The 13,518-nt window shown below is 44.4% G+C and overlaps 2 non-coding genes across 2 annotated transcripts; one reads left to right on the top strand and one right to left on the bottom strand.

Annotated features, from left to right (window-relative positions):
* Positions 1-3,120: 3,120 nt before the first annotated feature.
* TRNAR-UCG (transfer RNA arginine (anticodon UCG)) lies at positions 3,121-3,193 on the bottom strand. The gene has a single exon. It is a non-coding gene; the product is annotated as a tRNA-Arg (tRNA).
* Positions 3,194-9,233: 6,040 nt separating this feature from the next.
* On the top strand, positions 9,234-9,306 carry TRNAR-UCG (transfer RNA arginine (anticodon UCG)). Its single transcript has one exon. It is a non-coding gene; the product is annotated as a tRNA-Arg (tRNA).
* Positions 9,307-13,518: the final 4,212 nt, after the last annotated feature.

Below are 13,518 nucleotides of genomic sequence, written 5' to 3'. Positions count from 1 at the left end.
CACAATACTTTGCATACTTTAGTATTTCATCAACAGGCTTGGCCTGCCAACAAATCTTATGATCTTTAATTATTTGTGAAATTTCTGGCTTTTATCCTGACACAAACCGATAAATGAAATGCGTTATATCTTTGGTATCAATACTTTCCAATCCACTGTACTGTTTGAATACCTGTAAAAGACGTTCATATTATGCATGCACTGATTCATCTTTATTTTCAGTAGTTCTGTCTATTCTCGTCCAATCTGTCTCTTTCGGAGGAACCTCTCCTTACAAATATAATATTACTTGATTATATTTTTTCATAACCTCATCTGATGGGGCTCCTATCTTTTGGTCTCTAGGGTACTCATCATTAGGCCAATCGACTGCAATTTTACATTCTGTCCATAAATCTGCAGTAACTACAATATCGAATAAACCATCTAAGTCTTTTAACAATACTTTTGAAACTTTCACAAACCTTTCAACTTGCCTGTACCATTCTACCGGTTTCTCTCTTAGTTTCGGAAAATCATTTGTAAATGACAAAATATCCTGTCGGGACCATGGGACATGTGCATTACCTCCTCCTGGCACTTCCCTCATTGGACACATCCTTTCTACATTCTCTGTTACTTTTAACAAATCTTCAGATGCTGTTCGATTTGCCTGAGCTTCCTCCTTTTTCTTTGTCCATCTAGCTTTCCATCTGTCTAAATCACCCCATTTTTGTAACGACAATAATTCTTTAATTTACACTTTTCAACCAGACACATTCATATTTTCCAAATCTCTGTCAGGAAATTCAGCTCAGTAATGTTTCTGAAACGCTTTAGATTTACTTATGTCAATTCCCATATCGGAAGCCATATTTATTAATTTCTCATGAAACTTTTTTGTATTTCGAGTGATACTCCTGCATATGAATAATAACTGGTCTTTACAATCTTTCCAACCCCACGTTTCCAGCAATCATTTCTTCTAATTCGACTCTTAATTTGAAAATATCCAACACCTTTGGCTGTGATTTTGGTTTTTCAAATTTTCTGGACCACCTCTCTATCTCTTCTGGAGATACTACTTTGGCACTTCTCGTTTGTGAGGATGTTTCCATTCTTACTTCTCTAGAGCTTCCGGGAGTGTTTTTCCTAATCGAACCACCTTCTGGTTCTGTTATGGGCAAGTCCATTAGGGAAATTACTGACTCACATTCACTTGCCTGGTCATCGACTATTAAGGTTTCCTTTCTTGGTTGTATTATGGGCGTAGTCAGAACAGGAGTTTTATGACTTGGCTGTTTATCTCCGTACAAAGGAACAACAGGACCCATAGTTACCGGAATTGTTAAGGCTGCAGGACTCATATTTAATTGGGAAATTTTCTGAATTAACTCACTTCTCCATTTGTTTATTGCTTCTCTTTCTTTTTCTTGAAGTACCTTTTCTAATGAGGTCTCATGCATTACTTGTGGGACCAACAGTGGTTTTAAGAACGGAGCACTAGGATTCACTTTGCCTGATTCCTCATGATAAGGTGGTGGATTTTTCATTAAAAAATCTTCTAGGTAATCATCGTCTGAATCACCACTAGTCATTAAATTTCTCATTTTCTCAGTACATTTACTTCCTTGCGGTTCTTCTAGAGTTAACACAGGATACAATCCTTCCACTAACATTGACTGTCTCCACTGTTTCATTTGCTTATCTCTTCTTTCTTGGGGAAATCTAGGATCGAACTTACTCCAATTTTGGTTACTTTTGGGTCTGTCTCACTCAAAAGCCTCAGTTTCCCATTCTTCTAATGCTTCGTACTGGGTTAATCTAGGACTGGGATCTAACTCATTCATGCGAGTTCTTAAATTGTACAGAATTCTGCCATTAAAGGTACCATTTTCTGGAAATGCCAATACTCCATCATCTTTCGTGTACTCTATCCAGTTCTCTAACCACACACAGGTGTGATAGCCCCTTTCTACCATCCTGTATGATGCAGGCGTATTCGGTGGTGGAATAATAATCCCTTCTATTGTCTTTATCTCTTTTTCCTTTTTAAAATAATTTTTCACTTTCTGGAAAAATGAAATTTTTCTCTTTTCTCCATACATGATAAAGGGTCTTCCTCTTATGTACTGTTCTTGCGCAAAACCTAAATGCTTTCTATTAGGTCTGTTTCCTATCTCTGCTGGACCAAAATGCCACATATAATTTATGCCGATTTAATTTGCAGTGACTCTCAATTGTTTACTTGAAAGCTTCCAATACCAGCGCGTCTTTTTATTTCAATGACCAATCAACAATTAGATTTCAAATAAATTTCAACCAATAGCTCCTGCACTCACCCCTCCTTTACAATATTACCTCAGGTACACACCCGCTGTCTCAACCAATACCAGCGCGGCTCTTGGGGACGCGACTGACACCCTCGTTTGCAAGGTAATACGAAAACGTATTTCTCCTCACTTTACAATGCAAAGTTCATTAATCAACAATGTAAAACATTCGCCACTGTGCCTGAGTGACTAAATTCAAAGAAAAGATATTTTCACTGCGAGTAAATCCCTTCCGCTTACTCTTCACTCAACCTTTAAAGAACCTGTTACTCCTGCAGGCTTACCCTTTCTAGGTGATCTAAGAGCAAAGTTTCACCAGGGAACTTCTCTGCTATCATTTATTCACACATTCATACAGAAATCCCTAATTAGTGCCTCAAGTTCTATCTAACTTTACGCACTTACTTCCACAGGCAAGTGACCTCACTGCAGTGTGGCTTCCATTTACCACCCGTCAGTTGTGGTGACGTTTCAAGATACGAAACTCCCTTTACCAATGTAATGCAGTTCATGCGTCACCCTCCCTAGAGAAGCAGAGAACACTCTATGATGTCAATTTAACGTGGCAATTAATTTAGTATCTGATGTTAGGATGCGCGCGCACACCTTGCACACTCATCAACACTACCTGCTACTGTACACTAGTTGTCCCGACCCCACACTCCCACCTACGTCACCCTCCCTTCCTTGTCTGCCGTTATACGTGTTTTAGTTTGAAGAAAATCTTTCACTTTGCCAGTTTATGGAATACGGGCCACTGTTGCCTATATATGTTCAATTAAAAGGCACATTTTCTGCAAAAAATTTCCGACCACGAAGGGACTCGAACCCTCAATCTTCTGATTCGAAGTCAGACGCCTTATCCATTAGGCCACGCGGTCACTGGCTACAGATGTGTCCTCGTGCAGCCACTCCCTGACGTATTGTGCTTCTGATGGGGGCAAAGGGGCCCATGTCCTCAGCTAGACATAGCATGTGCAGCCCGCCCTCTGCACCCCTGTTCCATCAGTGCGAGAGACCGCAGCATCCTTCAGAAACCCCGCGTTTGCTCGTTCAAAAAAATCATGGCTGCTGCAGCCGAGTAATGCTATTCAAATATATAGTATATTGTTTACAGAATGAGAAGCCGTCTAACACTCGTGTTTTCGATTTTCCCTCATTTGTGTCCCCTGTAGCGCGCCTCTGCAGCAGCCTCGGCCATTGTGCGTCTCTGTTTGTGTTGAACCTTAGGCGAGAAGCTGCGGTTCCACTTTTGATTCCTGGCCCGTTCTTTCTTTTTACTCCTCATCTGTACTAATAAGAGGCCATAAAAGTGATAGAGAAATATAAGTGGAGTTTATTTTTCATGCCTGATGTCGTAGCCTTACCTAAAGTCAAGGCCTCTGGAATTATGCAATTGATTGGCTGCAGCAAGGTTAGCATAATTACAGGTTTACCGCATTTGCCACATAATCCATCATCTGCCACATGCTCTGTAGATTTTAACAAAAACATGTTCAATCCTTTTTGCTATATTTGGTTGTTAAACTGATGCTAATGAGGAGCTACCAATGCTCCAACAGTGTTAAAAAGTTTAACAAGCAGTGGCAAAGCCAAGAGGTTGTGTCTATGCAAGAGCTATTGGCTTTGCCAATTTTTTCTAGCTTGTAATTCTGTTTTTAAACAAAGAAAACATACTTCTTCAACAAATTTTTATTGTGAATGTAGCACTGTGATGTTTGTTTTGTATTGTTATCAGAGATGTTGAAATTATTGTAAGTGGTATTATTTGTAGCTGGCAGCATGACTGCAATAAAAAGCGGTTAATTGACCTTACCAGGTATTTGTTTTGGCTTCAAAGGAGGCATAAAATAACACATGTTGGTGGGTGAAGAACTGTGCCAAGGGCTTTGGCTCAGGGGATGGAGCAGGGAGATCTAATTAAAGACAGACTTGTGGACTTAACAACTGGAGAAGTAGGTTCAAGTCTCAGCGTTGACTCAACATCCTGTGATCCTGGGCATATCCCTAAACCTCACTGTGCATCAAACATGAATGTGATTTGGTGATAAAACAAACCGACCAGCTCTAGAACTGTTTAAATCCACCCCAGAGTGTGCACGGGAGAGCAGCCCAGGCCTCATGGTATGTGAGGGTCAGATGTTTGATGCCAGAGGCTTCCAGGGCTGTGGCAAGGATGCATACCAGTTTGATGCTGTACTGGGGGCTAGGTGGAGCAATTGACATGACAAAACGGGTGGGGATATTTTATGCTTATATTTGTGCAGCCACAATGCAAACATATGTAAATTCCAAAGTAAATGGTGTTGCACCGCGAGTTAAGCACAGTCACAACTAAGGGTAAAAGAGAAACTCAATTTATTAAGGTTGGCATCTCAACATGAGCACAACCACAGCGCGGTAAACGGAAAATGGAGAGGCACTGTAAGGTTAAGTAGGATACGTTCAACAAATGCATCTCTGAGTGCACCGAGGCAGGTAATGTAAACGTAAATCCAGTATTTGTAAAGCGCACAGCTACCCGGAGGCATCCCGGTGCTGGGGGTCGTTGGAAAGATTAAGCGAGCTATTGCCCAGAGTCACATGGTGCGCCATTGTGGGAGTCAATAATAACCCTAAGAGGGGTGAGGGTACGCTAGCTTCCAACAATAGGTAAAACACGGATAGGCTATTTATAGCCAGTTACTTGTGTAATCAACTACAAAGCCCATAATACTTCATTATTGGAATACTGTGGTGACTCTGTATAAATGGGCAAAATAAATAAGGGACTTATGTTTACTACCGTGATCACGAACCTTAGTGTTCGAAACACGTGGAAGGAAAAAGAATAACAGGTCGTTAAATTGAATTGAAATCCCAAGAGGAGTGCGGTGGCTTTGAATTCGGTAAACTTTACGATGTATGCTGGGACATGCGGTCCTGGAAATTCATTAATTACCCTCAGTGTAATATTCAGTTTTCTCAGCATAGTCTCTGTTCCATAACCCTTCAGTAGGCCCCAAGATGCCAGGTAGTTTACAGTGATTCCATCTTGACTGTGCAGTGCTGTTCGCAGTTAGGAAAAGTTCCATCTCGCGCAGCCTCTCACCTTCAGAGATGGCGCCGGCCTGCACGGCAGGGCAGCCGTGAAGGGATTTATTCAAACCAAACGCCCGAAAGCTTTCCAGGCAGCACACGACAGTCAATTCACCTACTGACCGCATGTCCCAGCATACATCGTAAAGTTTGTCGAATTCAAAGCGGGCCCACTGGGGGCAGTACAAAAAGATGTATGCGGAGGAATCCTGTGCAATATTCTTCAGCTGCCATGAGTAAGAGTCTGTTGCCTTGAAACGCGTAGGCATAATAAACGAAGAAAAACCTGAGATGCAGAGGCTGGTTTCTCCTTTTAAATGCACCAGTAGGTGAATTTTCTGTCGTGTGCTGCCTGGAAAGCTTTCGGGCGTTTGGTTTGAATATATATTTCTGAATATATAGATATTCAAGTGAATACCTTATTCTCGGACCCCTCACAACACAGTATTAATATAGGGGTAAATGAAGAAATGCTCAAAATAGAGGAGACATATAATTGTGTATATCTCTATCTGAAAAATGTCACATTTGTAATTTTCAAAATGCAAGTGCATATGTCATTCAATATAAACATGTTAACTCCCTTGTACAAAAAGAGTTCCTAAATTAAAATAAGGCAAGTGCCTATTTCACTAAAGCATGACCCTTCCTTCTGTGTGAGAGATAAATTACTGTCCTAAATTCTATATATTGTCCGAAAGGTCGCTGTCTTCAATTCGACACAGTCTATTCCCCTCAGAGATTATCCTGGCTCTAATTCTCGAAATTCCATTACTACAACATGTGGGAGTTATATCAATGGTAATGCTGTCCAACATTTCTACCTTATTAAAAACATAAAGTGCAAGTGCATGGGTTCACAGATAAATAAATGCTGTAAACAATTCGACTGGATATATATATATATATATATATATATATATTACCTACTGGCTGTCGCCAGTAGGTAGTTATAATTAGGATTATTTTGTATAGGGAAATTGTAACATTCTATTGGGAATAACTTTGGCGTCGATTGAGGGATCCGCTCCTTCCCTGAAGGTTTAGGGGGGATTTGTCAAGCGGGGGCCGAGATAAAAGGGAGGTCCCAAAATATGTTTTTCCCATGTTAATTTACATAGGGCGGTTGGACTCACTTTTAGCCCGAACGGCTGAATGGATTTCCACCAAACTTGTCAAAATTGTAGGGACTGGTAGCCCGATGTGCCTCTGCTATGTCTCAGATATGTCCAGTGGATTTTGAGTAATTTAGGTTCAAAAAAATATATATATCTATAAGCGCGCCCCGGTACGCGCACCGGGGCGCGCTCCAGCGCGCTACGCGAGTTCGCGAGCCGAAAGCTGATTGGCTTTCGGGTGTCTGTCAACATTCCAAACAGTCCGGAGCGGCCGCTATCTTGTGTCTCGGTAGGATCGAGACAGAAGAGGTGGCAAAAACAAAGGGGAAAATGACCAAAAGGGGGCAGGCTAGACCTCCCCTGACCCCATAGGTTTGATGTGGGGGCCATAAAAGGGCCCCGCGGGGCAAAAAAAACAAATTTTTATTTCGATTTGCGCGGGGGAGTGCCCAGTACGCGCACCGGGGAGCGTACTATTGGGAAAATAGAATGACAGATTTTTTTTTAAAAGAAGCATTTTTTTATAAATTGGAGGTAGTTCTAAAAAGAACTGTTTTTTTATTCTTTTTGTTGTTTTATATTTTTTTTATTGTTTTTTGGAACATTTTTTACTTTTTTTGGCTTTTATGAACAATTTTATATTTTTTTTGTTATTTTTATGGGGACAAACAGAAAACAGGGAATTGTAAACGGCTCAACCGGAGCAAAAAAAATCAGAAAAAAATTAAGGTTTTTTGGGGCACTTGTGGTTGTCACCAGCACGGTTGATGAGTTTAATGCTTTGCTCACCATAGCTAATTGTCCTTCCACAAAATATGCAAACGATTTTAAATTCTCCAAACTTGGGTTGGATGTTTGGGATCATCTCCCTTGTCTCTGGACCCGATGGAGTGGGTTGTTTACTTTGGGAGGTGCTGGGAGAAGATTGGGGAGGTTTTCTGGCCAGTTCTTTGACCTCTGCCCTAGCATAGTTGTTAGGGTGCCGGCGTTGCATGTGGCAAATCATGGTGTTGTTGCCAAAAGAGTATTTTTTGTTAGGGTTCCCCCTTGAAAGTTAAATGCCACAGATTAGACAAGTCACCTTTGGCGCATTTACTTTCTTCTGGTCCTTTGGGATGGAAAAAAACTCCCTGATAATGTGCTCCTTTGGCTTATATGGGGTAGTATCTTCAGGCAGGAACCTCCTCCTCTCTTCCTCCTCCTCCTCCTCCTCCTCTTCTTCATCTCCACCTCTGTGGTGTTGTGGTGGTCCTTGTGGTGGTGGTGGTGGTGGTTGTTGAGATGTTCCTGCTGCTGCTGCTACTGAAGCCATTTTTCAGTCCAAAAAGGTACAGAGAGGTCTTTCAACAGGTCTTCCTCACTCAAAGTACAAAGTGAGAATGAGGAAAATAGGTGGGGGCTTTCATCATTTGGAAAACAAAACTGTCCTGAACCAATGAAAGTGTTATTTTCAGGTCACATGACTCGGGCCTTCATCATTTGGAAACCAAAACTGTCCTGAACCAATGAAAGTGTTATTTTCAGGTCACATGACCCGACGCGCTTACGCTACGCGACCCGGGGCGCGCCCCGGGGCGCTTACGTAGAGCGTTCGTATGCGCGTGGCTGCTTCCGGATGCGCTTACGCCGTGCGTATCACGCGGATGCGGCTACGCGATACCTCACACACATACTAACACATGCACATAAACTATTGAACAACCACTTTTTATTGCAGTCATGCTGCCAGCTACAAACAATACCACTTATAATAATTTCAACATCACTGATAACAATACAAAACAAACATCACAGTGCTACATTCACAATAAAAATATGTAAAAGAAGTATGTTTTCTTTGTTTAAAAACAGAATTACAAGCTAGAAGAAATTGGCAAAGCCAATAGCTCTTGCATAGACAAAACCTCTTGGCTTTGCCACTGCTTGTTAAACTTGTTAACACTGTCGGAGCATTGGTAGCTCCTCATTAGCATCAGTTTAACAACCAAATATAGCAAAAAGCATCAGAACGGTGACCAGTCAAACTTTGCAAAGAGCCATCCACTGCACCTCTGCACGTGCCGCTGAGCTTTTAGTAACATTTTAATTGTTTGAGCTGGGATTGAACATGCTTTTGTTAAAATCTACAGAGTATGTGGCAGATGATGGATTATGTGGCAAATGCGGTAAACCTATAATTATGCGAACCTTGCTGCAGCCAATCAATTGCATAATTCCAGAGGCCTTGACTTTAGGTAAGGCTACGACATCAGGCATGAAAAATAAACTCCACTTATATTTCTCTATCACTTTTATGGCCTCTTATTAGTACAGATGAGGAGTAAAAAGAAAGAACGGGCCAGGAATCAAAAGTGGAACCGCAGCCTCTCGCCTAAGGTTCAACACAAACAGAGACGCACAATGGCCGAGGCTGCTGCAGAGGCGCGCTACAGGGGACAAAAAGGAGGGAAAATCGAAAACAAGAGTGTTAGACTGCTTCTCATTATGTAAACAATATACTATATATTTGAATAGCATTGCTGAAACACGGCTGCAGCAGCCATGATTTTTTTGAACGAGCAAACGCAGGGTTTCTGAAGGATGCTGTGGTCCCGCGCACTGATTGAACAGGGGTGCAGAGGGCGGGCTGCACATGCTATGTCTAGCTGAGAACATGGACCCTTGATCTTCAATAGAAGTACAATGCGTCAAAAAGCGGCTGCACGAGGGAACATCTGTATCCAGTGATCGCGTGGCCTAATGGATAAGGCGTCTGACTTCGAATCAGAAGATTGAGGGTTCGAGTCCCTTCGTGGTCGGAAAATTTTTGCAGAAAATGTGCCTTTTAATTGAACATATATAGGCAACAGTGGCCCGCATTTCATAAACTAGCAAAGTGAAAGATTTTCTTCAAACTAAAACACGTATAACGGCAGACAAGGAAGGGAGGGTGGGAGTGTGGGGTCGGGACAACCAGTCACAGTAGCAGGTAGGGCAGGTAGTGTTGATGAGTGTGCAAGGTGTGCGCGCGCATCCTAACATCAGATACTAAATTAATTGCCACGTTAACTTGACATCATAGAGTGTTCTCTGCTTCTCTAGGGAGGGTGACGCATGAACTGCATTACATTGGTAAAGCGAGTTTTGTATCTTGAAACGTCACCACCACTGACATGATTTTCATAGCAAGAACATCCCCCACCCACCAAGACTTTCACAAAAGCATCTGAAAGAGGGAAGAATAAGGAACAAAAGGATTCTTGCAATCTCAAGATGTCAAACATGAAATGCAGAGGCCAATGTGAAAGGGAGAGGAACGGACAAAGCAACCCGTTTTAACTAGGCCTGGGCGGATTTCTAATCCCACTGGCGAATCAAAGGAATTTCGTGAATGTGGAATTACTGATACATTCCACCACTCAGCAGACGGAATTCTTCTGCAGCGGTTGGGTTTCTAAACAGGTCTGGAAAAGGGAGCAGTCCTCTATGTTTAAAACCCCCTGACGATTAAACTTTCATTTGCAGTGTTTGAGAAACATAGGGACTGCTCACTCTTCCGGCCTGTAGTGACGGAGCCACCGCGCCCCCCACTATACAGTGTTGCTATTGCAGGCACCCAGAGGGCGGGCACGCCCAAAGGTATAAATAAACCGCTCGGGCTCTTGGCCCGGGTGTGTCCCTTCATTAATGTGTATTAATTGAGGCCTAACTTGTGTTCCGGAGCGTCAGCCCGATCATCTGCTGATCACCACATTGGCGACGAGGTGGGTCCCTCCCAAGCCTCTGCCTACACGAACTGGACCTGTCGGCCAGTCCGCCAGTGCAAGGTGCAGCCCAATCGGACGTCGCACACCCACTTGCTCCTGCCCCAGGCCCTGAGGCGCCATGGAGTTCATCGGGACCGCAGGTGCCCACTCGCATCTCCTGCGGTGTGTGGAACTCTGACGGTGGAGTAGGGTGACCAACTGGCATTGGTGCAAATTCAGGACGGTGAGTGTAAAAATTCAGGACAAAGGGTCAAAATTCAGGACACAAATTCAGGACAGGAGGTCAAAATTCAGGACAAAACTTCAGGACAACAGGTACGTTATACAGACACATCAGAGGTCGCGCAATAGTATATAAGTAAGCCCAGCCATTTCCAAACATATTCAACCGTTTGCAAACCTATCCATCATGTATCCTTCCATCTATCATTTCACTCATCGAGTGAGTTGAGTGAGTTTTTTTGAGTAGGGATTTGTAGAGCGCATAGCTACCCTAGGGCATCCCAGCGCTAACAAGACCTGGTATTCCAGAGGGGAGGGGGGGCGGTAAGGCAGACGGGGTTTAAGGGAAAAGCCAGGTTTATATTTGTTTTCGAAAGGAGAGGAGGTTGTGTTCTCTCCTCATGGCTACTGGGAGGGTGTTCCATAGTTTTGGTGCGTTGTAGGCAAACAAGCGGCCGCCGGATCTTGACTTTTTTATTCTTGGGATGCTGGCAAGGGCGAGAGAGTCAGATCTTAGTTTTTTGATGGACTGGTGGGGTTTCATCAGGGGTCTGAGGATTGGGGGGCCTTTGTCGTGCATTATCTTGTGGGAGATGCACAGAGTTTTGAAGGTATCCATCCATCCCTTCATCCATCCCCTCATCCATCCTTTCACTCATCTCCATTATCCATCCATCCACCATTTCACCCTATCCATCTGTACACTTATCCATCCACTCTTTATCCCATCCATCCATTCACTCATCCATTCAGCCATTTACCCTTTCACCAATCCAGCCATCCTTTCACTTACTAATCCTTCCACCCATCCACTATTTTAGTCATCCATCCGTCCTCCCTTTCTCTCTCCATCGACCCTTTCACTTAGCCATCCTTCCTTCCATCCATCCATCCACCCACCCATCCATCCATCCATCTACTCATCCACTCATGAATCCATCCATTGATCCTATCACTCATCCGTCTATCATTTCACTCCTTCACACATCTATTCATCCTTTTGTCCATCTACCCTCCCTTTCACTCACTCATCCATCCTTACATCCACCCTTTCACTCATACGTCCATTCATTCACCCTTGCACTTATCAATCCATCAATCCATCCATCATTTCACTCATCCACCTACCCACCCATCATCCACCCAACCATCCACCCACCATCCACCCCCTACTCATCCATCCTTTCACCCACCCACTATCCACCCACCCACTCATCCATCCATCATCCTTTCACCCACCCACTCATCATCCATCCATCCTTTCACCCACCCCCTCATCATCCATCCATCCATCCCCTCATCATCCATCCATCCATCCTTCCCCTCATCATCCATCCTTCTCCTCATCATCCGTCCATCCTTTCACCCACCCATCCATCCATCCTTTCCCTCTATCCATCCCCTCATCCATCCATCCCCTCATCCTTCCCCTCACCCATCCCCTCATCCATCCATCCATCCCCTCACCCATCCATCCTTCCCCTCATCCATCCATCCCCTCATCCATCCATCCTTCCCCTCATCCATCCATCCTTCCCCTCATCCATCCATCCTTTCCCTCATCCATCCATCCCCTCATCCATCCATCCTTCCCCTCATCCATCCATCCTTCCGCTCATCCATCCATCCTTCCCCTCATCCATCCTTCCTTTCATCCATCATCCATCCTTCCCCTCACCCATCCATCCATCCATCTCCTGATCCATCCATCCATCCCCTCCATCCATCCATCCATCCATCCATCCATCCATCCATCCTTCCCCTCATCCATCCATCCTTCCCCTCCATTCATCCATCCTTCCCCTCCATCCATCCATCCATCCTTCTCCTCATCCATCATCCTTCCCCTCATCCATCTTTCCCCTCATCCATCATCCAGCTACCCTTCCACCCATACATCCAGCTATTTACATTTTCTCTCCATCCTTCCCCTCACTCATCAATCCATCCATCGTCTCTCATTAGCCATTTATTCAATCTTTCATTCATCCATTCACCCTTTCACTAATTCATCCGGCCATTCACCCATCCCTTCACTTACTTACTCCCCGACCTTTCCATATTAATTTTGAGCTGAGCCCTTTTGAGAAGAGGCCCATCAAGAACTTCACCCTCGCTGCAGGGGCCGTTCCAGGACTGGGACAGAAGCCACCCAGGGAGGAGACAGGATCCACCACAGGGGGGGACAAGAGCCACCACAGGTGGGGGTGGACTGGAGCCACAACATGGGGGGACAGGAGCCATTCCAGGCGTGGGGTGGACTGGAGCCACAACATGGGGGGACATGAGCCATCCCAGGCGTGGGGTGGACTGGAGCCACCACATGGGGGGACAGGTGCCATCACTGAGGGGAGGGCATGAGCCATCACAGGAGAGGGAGCACAGGGGTGGGCATGCAGTATTCTAGTATCATCTTGGGTTCCTCTCCTGCACAAGATAACGAGAAGACAGGCTCTCTGTCCAAAATGACATCCCCCACTGTGATGTACAGTACTTACAGGAGATACGCTAAGAGAACTGATTGAACTGATTGTCCTCCATACTTTGTTAATCAGTGTGGGTGTGATTGTACCATTTCTTTATTTTCTTACATTATAGACTGCATGTTTGAAGAACCGAGGTTTGCTTACAATTTAGTGACAGTAATTACGCTCTGTGAAGAGAACCACGTGTGTAATCAGGGGTGTAATCTGGCCGAGTCTCGGATGTTTGGGGCCCTGGGTAGAAATGGAATGTGTGAGCCCCCCTCTAAATAGCAGAGACATGACACATTCAGGGCTGTTTGCATGTGAATGGATGCCCCCTGCTCCTGAACCTGCAGCCCCTCCCTCTGTCACCTTCGAAGCACCTCTTAACAGGTCATCAAGGGCTGGAGGTGTGAGGGTTGCCATCCCGCTGTGCCTCTCCAATGCTGCGGGGCATCTGAGCTTTGGTACAGCATCGGAGTGAAGAAGGGAGATGTGTGCAAGCTGTGCCGGCGGCTTTAGGGTTGAGCAACCGGTGCCCTGTTAAAATGACGGACAAATGGCGTCCGTTAAAGAT

Source organism: Lissotriton vulgaris, chromosome 1_1 (assembly GCF_964263255.1).
Source record: "Lissotriton vulgaris chromosome 1_1, aLisVul1.2, whole genome shotgun sequence".
In the NCBI taxonomy this organism is placed as follows: domain Eukaryota; kingdom Metazoa; phylum Chordata; class Amphibia; order Caudata; family Salamandridae; genus Lissotriton; species Lissotriton vulgaris.
Note: the sequence above shows the minus strand (reverse complement) of the source record. Positions and strands in the feature narration are given on the sequence as shown.